General features: G+C 48.6%; 1 protein-coding gene across 6 annotated transcripts in view; it reads left to right on the top strand.

The window, feature by feature from the left end:
* The first annotated feature begins 2,345 nt into the window (after positions 1-2,345).
* DCX (doublecortin) overlaps positions 2,346-6,000 on the top strand; it is an 80,194-nt gene continuing 76,539 nt past the window's right edge. For all 6 annotated transcript variants that reach the window (XM_018083271.2, XM_018083268.2, XM_018083267.2 and 3 more), the window contains exon 1: positions 2,346-2,433. The gene's annotated coding sequence lies outside the window, so the exon portion shown is untranslated. The remainder of the gene's footprint in view (positions 2,434-6,000) is intronic.

Raw genomic sequence — 6,000 nt, 5'->3', positions numbered from 1 at the left:
TAGGGCTTGTATGTCATGATTTTGCTCATGGATCCCATTGTATACCCTGGGGAGACTTTGCAGCACCAGAGACTTTACTGTAGGGCAGCTGAGCCAATGAATACTTTGCTTCTGCTGTGGCTGAAACCAATATGGGCCAGTCACAGTGAAAATGTTATCTTGGAACCAGTTCTTATTGATAGGAAAGTGAGTGGAAGCATGTGGAAAGGTCAGTGCATGGGGAGAGTGTGTGTGGGGAGAGTCTAGAAAATTGTGTCCCTCCTGGGATGTCTATATCCAGCTGGATTGTGGCTAAACTGGAGAGCAGAGATTAGTTAGGGAGTAGCAAAGATAAAACTGTGATGGGTGGTTGCTTCAAATTAACAAGTATAGTTTGGGTTAGAACTCTCTACAATCCTTTGGGGCAGAAAGATGTACAAAGTTGTTTGGGAAACACAAGACAGAGAACAGCTCTTATGCAAAGGAGAGGTTCAGAGAGCCCCTGAAGAAGCATAAGAAGAAGCTGAGTTCTACATCCTCTGTTAAGGAGCAGTAATCTGATGTTATTTTGAGAAGCCAGAAATATGAAAAGCCTAAGAGACTGGGAAAACTACTCTGTGTGTGGCAGCTGCTCATGAGACATCGTGTGTGCTCGTCCTGGGACTTGTCCAGCTCCTATCACTGTAGCAGAAATGCCACAGACATGCCACCATCCATGTCACACAGCTGTGAGCTGGCATCCAACCTGTCACAGCACAGGCTCACTCTGCTCCAACACCCACCTGACCCAACATGACCCCTGCTCTGTAACAAATCCAACGTGTGCGGTGACATATCTGACATCCACGTCCCACTAAATCCTGTAGTGGATTAGAAATATATTTATAGGAGCTGAGATGAATATTAATAAGCAGTTCCTCCCTGAAATCCAAATGTCTCCTAAAATCACCAGCTTTTCAGCCAACAAAAATTAACATAAAACTACTGCTAATCTCTGTCCTGGGTGAGGGAGTGGAAAGCAGCCCTCCAGCACATCAACTCAGTGCCTAATTAAGAGCACCAGCTCAATCAGTAGTTCAGTGAATGGGACCTCCTGCCTTCTACCCCACTAATTAGCTGGATGTTGCTGTAATCTCATCCCTCACTAGACAGGTCACTCATATCCTGTTTAATGACTCCAAAATGGTCACTTGAAGTGGTCCTTCATATGTGTTTGCCCTGGTCCCTGTCCCTCTTGAGGGATATCATTCAATTTTTCATCCCTTCTCAGGAAAACTCTTGTTGGTGAAGCATGTGCCTGTGTTTGAGGTCTGTTTGAGTGCTGGGGAGACTGAGCAGTCTCCTCAGTTTCAGATCCAAATTCTCCCCTTTGTAAATGTAGAAGCACAGGCTCAAGAACAGTCTGGACTTTAATCTGAGCAGGTATTTCTTGTGTGCTCTGTGTAGGCCAGGATGGTAAGGCACAGTCAGCAGGCATATTGTGCTGGGCTCTTTCTCAGTACAGAGCTGAGCCAATGACAGAAACATGGAGGAAAAACGTGTGGGTTGTGGCTTGTCTGAATTTGTGCTCTAGCTTCAGTCCTTGGGGTTCTGGTATGTCCCTAGGTACCCTGGTCCTGTGGCTCTGGGCAAGCCTTGCTCCTCCAAAAGAGGGAGCACATCAGCTCTGCAGGGACCATCAGACCGGCTCTGTAACAGCCTTTGAAAATCCGGGAAGGCTCTGAATGCTTAATGCAATATTGAAAATGTTTTCTGCATGTAAACCCTAATCACGAGCTGTTGGAGGAAGAGGGAAAGACGCCTGAACAGCAGCTCACTGCAATTCACTGCGTGAAGTAGGAGCTCTTTTGGAGCCAGCTCAAAGGAAACCCTGGGCATGGGGACTTGAGAAAATGGGCTGCGTGCACGGGGCTTTGTGCTGCGCTTTGAACAGCACTGCCCAAAGGAAACCACTTGCATCAACCTTCAGCGAGGGTGTGGAAGCGAGCAGGGAGGCTCTGGCACTGCTAAGGCACAGCAGTCAGCGACCACGTGCATCTGGTGTGAGCATCCCCCGTGTTAGCACTGAGAAGCTAGTTAGAATTTTATGGGATGAGTTAAAAGCTGCTGAAATGGGTATTTGGGGGAATACCACGAAGGTGTCTCTACTGCAGAGACTAAAACACCCAGGTGTTCCCTCTCGCCTCGTTTAAGAGACTAAAACACCCAGGTGTTCCCTCTCGCCTCATTTAATTGCAGTGACGCAGAACTCATCGGATCCTCTTGCTGCCTTGCTGAGGCAGGAAAGCAGATGCCCGGGGCTGCCCACGCTGCTGCCCCGCGTGGCTCTGGCAGCCGCGTGGCTCGGACAGTTGCTGGAAACGAAACGCTTCTGGGGTTGCCATCTGCTGGTACCGCATTTAACTGCTGCCGACCGGGGTAGCGAAAGGAACACCTACGAAAGGGGATCAAAAGGTAAGGTACCAGATAACCTGTTTTCTTCAAGTGTTTTATAAGACCTTCATCCAGTTGTCTGCAGACCCTGCATTAAAGGGAAGAAAGCTGTGTTGTCTCCCTGTTTAGGGAGACTGTTCCTCGCATCTGTTCTAATTTGAAATGGTGTCTTGCTATCACCCAATGGGCCACATGAATCAAATTATAATTAGCTTTGCAAAGCCTTCAGTTGGTCTGACTTGATTCACATAAGCTGCTAATGTTCCAATGCAATATTGACTAAGCTAAAATTCCATCTCTGGATCTTGTTTTCCCTGAAATAGTTCAAATGATAAGTTAGTATAGTTCAAGCAAGGGGTGTTCTGTTTCTGATCCTGTGAGGCAAAAAAAAGAATATGTCTGTGTTCCTTTCCCCCTTTAGGGATGGTAAAAACAGAAAGGTGTGTAGAGATCTATCTGCATCATTGCTGGGAAGCAGCAGTCCAGGCCTGACTAACCATTCAAAATGATTTGAGAGAAGCTGAGCAGGGGGAGAAAGATAAGATGAAAGGCTCATGTGTTGAGATAAGAACTGGGAGATCACTCAGCAACTACTGTCATGGGCAAAACAGATTTGTCTTGGGGAAATTAATTTATTACCAATCGAATCAGAGTAGGGTAGTGAGAAACAAAAGCAAATAATGAAATACCTTTTCCCCACCCCTCCCTTCTTCCTAGGCTCAGCTTCACTTGTGATTTTTTCCACCTCCTCCCCCTGAATGGTGCAGGGGGATAAAGAATGGGGCCTGTGGTCAGCTCATCACAGATTGTCTCTGTTGCTCCTTCCTCTTCCCACTCTTTCCCTGCTCCAGTGTGGAGTCCATCCCATGAGACACAGTCCTCCATGAGCTTTTCTGTGCCTCCTTGGGCACATCCCCCTGCTCTAGTGTGGGGTCCTCCACGGGCTGCAGGTGGATCTCTGCTCCACCATGGACCTCCATGGACTGATGGGTCCCTTCCAGCTCAGGATATCCTATGATTTTATAATGATTCTGATTCCATGATTCTAAAGCTCACAGGGTTGGGGGGCAGCGAACATCCTTCAGAGCTTGCACTGACCTTGCATATCACCAGCCCAAAAAGACAGGATCTTTCCTGGCTTCTTGCTGCCATGCCAAGGGGATGAAAGAAGAGGGGACTAATTTCTTTCTTGCCATAGAAATTTATACACAGATGGACTAACTGTTGTTCCTGCAAGTCCTTCCTGGGGGATTTCATGGCTCACAGCTGCAGCAGTGCTGCTAGTACAGCGCGGTGTTTGCTTCTCGTCCCCACCTGTCCTCCCTCCCGTGTCCCGGCGCCCGGCAGCGCTGCCCTGAGCAGCTCCGAGCCGGGACCGCTGTTCCCGATCCTGCTGCTCAGTGTCACCACGAGGTGGCATCGCTGCCCCCTCGCAGACACCCGCGGCACGGGGAGGTGGCTCCCGGCATCAGCGGGCCGGCACCCGATGCCACAGGGCACCGCAGAGCTCACAGGGGCACCCGAGCTCACAGGGGGCAGCCCGAGCCACGGGGGCACCTCGAGCTCACAGGGGCACCCGAGCCCACGGGGGCACCGAGCTCACGAGCGGGCACCCGACTCACATGGGGCACCCGCACGTCTGTGCTGCTCTGCGGGGCGCGGGGGAGGAACCCTCTGGGCGCTGAACTCGCACGGCGTTGGTGCCTCACGAATATTTCCTGCCGCATCTGCCAGACTCAGAGGGAGCCAACAGCGTGCAGTGATGCCACTGCATCCGTGGGAGTGTGTGTGACGCGATTTGCACTGCAGGGAGCACAACCGAACACCTCTCCATGTCTCCTCTCTGTGGAAGGGACAAGGAAGGAAGCCTAACATGGGTACCCCACAGTGAAGAGAGGGAAGAGTGCCATGGAAAAAGAGAATGAAAAGATCTCTGGCATGAACCAGCCTGTTGATGACTGGTGTGGGCTAGAAGCGAGACAAGCACTGCCTTTCATAACTCCCTGTCAGGGTAATGTCTACAGCCTTAGCCCACAAACTGGCTATTTGGGCCAGTCAGCAGAGCTGGGGCCTGGATGGCTGCGGGGTGACCACAGAGTCATGACCATGCCCGGGGGGACGTGCAGGCTCTTCATGTTGTGTGTGCCTGCAGTTAAACTCGAGAATGGGGTGTTTGAGCAGAGTGTTCCATGTGCTTTCAGGGTTAATAAACACAAGGATCAAACTGAAAATATTTGTTTGGTTGCCTAGACAGTGAAAGTCATCTAATCCAACAAACAGTTTGGATTTCTAATTGGAAACAGAATAGAACTTTAACTTGGAGCAGCAAAGCATTTAATGGATACAAAGAACAGTGTTTGTACCCTGTTGCTGTAGTGGGGCTGCAGTCAGCTGCTCTGCTTTTCTCTGGGAGAGAGTAGTGCCTGTAGCAATTGTATAATAATATACCATTATCCTGTGGTATAAAGGTGGGATGGGGACATTCTGCTGGGACTTCATGTACACACAACACTGGGGGCTGAGGTCTGTTGCTGCAGAAGGGCCCTCACCTTTGTAGTTTAGCTGATGCTAATGGAAGAGAGGACTGTGGTTACAGCCCACAGGGCCCTTGGTCAAGTCAGTTTGCCACTTGATATCCTTTCTTCAATCCTAGCCAGGATTGAAACCGATCTCTGTTTTTTTTTTTTTTTTTTCGCTACCACAGCATTTCATCAGTTGGTTTTCTGACTTCAGCCACTAGCCCTGTGCATCCCATGTGAGGACTGTCCTCAAATCCACACAGAAAGGAGAGCAGGTCCCGTTTACACACTACACATTGAGTGGTTCTAGGGCTTGTTTCTCTGGAGTTTGAAGTCACAGGAAACAGCCACAGTTCTTTGTGGCTTCCAAGCAGCTGCAGTAGCTGCCTTTTGGCTCCAGTTCAGAGGTGACCGATGACAGCTCAGAACTGAGTCTGAAATTGAAACCTGCTTTACCTGGTGCCTGAACATCTGTATCCTTGCTCAATATGAGTGTTTACATAGCTGATGTAGGGTAAACCTTTTGAGAGCTCATGGAATCAGAAATTTAGTTGATTATACCTTCAGACAAGGAGTTTCTCCTCAATCCAAACTTTGGGGTACTGGTCCTGATGTTCTGATATGGTTCTCATTCTCCTGTTCAATTATAGTGTGGTTCACAAAGTTTTCCACGCTGGGAATTGCATCTAAAGAGGAAGAACAGAAAATCTTGAGCAGTGTGTAATAGCTTTTTATCTTGGGAAGGCTTTTTAATGAGCAGAACCTGCATAATCTGAGGATAAAATAACATCAGAATCAGTTTCTGACGTCAGCTTCTTGTCCAACAGCCTCTAAAGTATGATCTAGTACTCCCCTGCAGTGTTAAACAAGGACTTGTTTTCAACAAGCTGCAGATGTTCAAAAGATAAAATGGTAATATTATTTTTCCTTAAAAGGTGAGTATCAAAGCACTTATAGTCATTGTCTCCCTGCTGGATGATACTTCTCTCGAGTGAGTCTGTTCAGGGACATTAATGATGCCCTGTGCTTAATTTCTTGATGGTCACAATGAGGAGACAAGGAGGAGAAC

The sequence above is a fragment of the Manacus vitellinus genome, unplaced genomic scaffold, assembly GCF_001715985.3.
Source record: "Manacus vitellinus isolate BGI_N305 unplaced genomic scaffold, ASM171598v3 scaffold_62_pilon, whole genome shotgun sequence".
In the NCBI taxonomy this organism is placed as follows: domain Eukaryota; kingdom Metazoa; phylum Chordata; class Aves; order Passeriformes; family Pipridae; genus Manacus; species Manacus vitellinus.
Note: the sequence above shows the minus strand (reverse complement) of the source record. Positions and strands in the feature narration are given on the sequence as shown.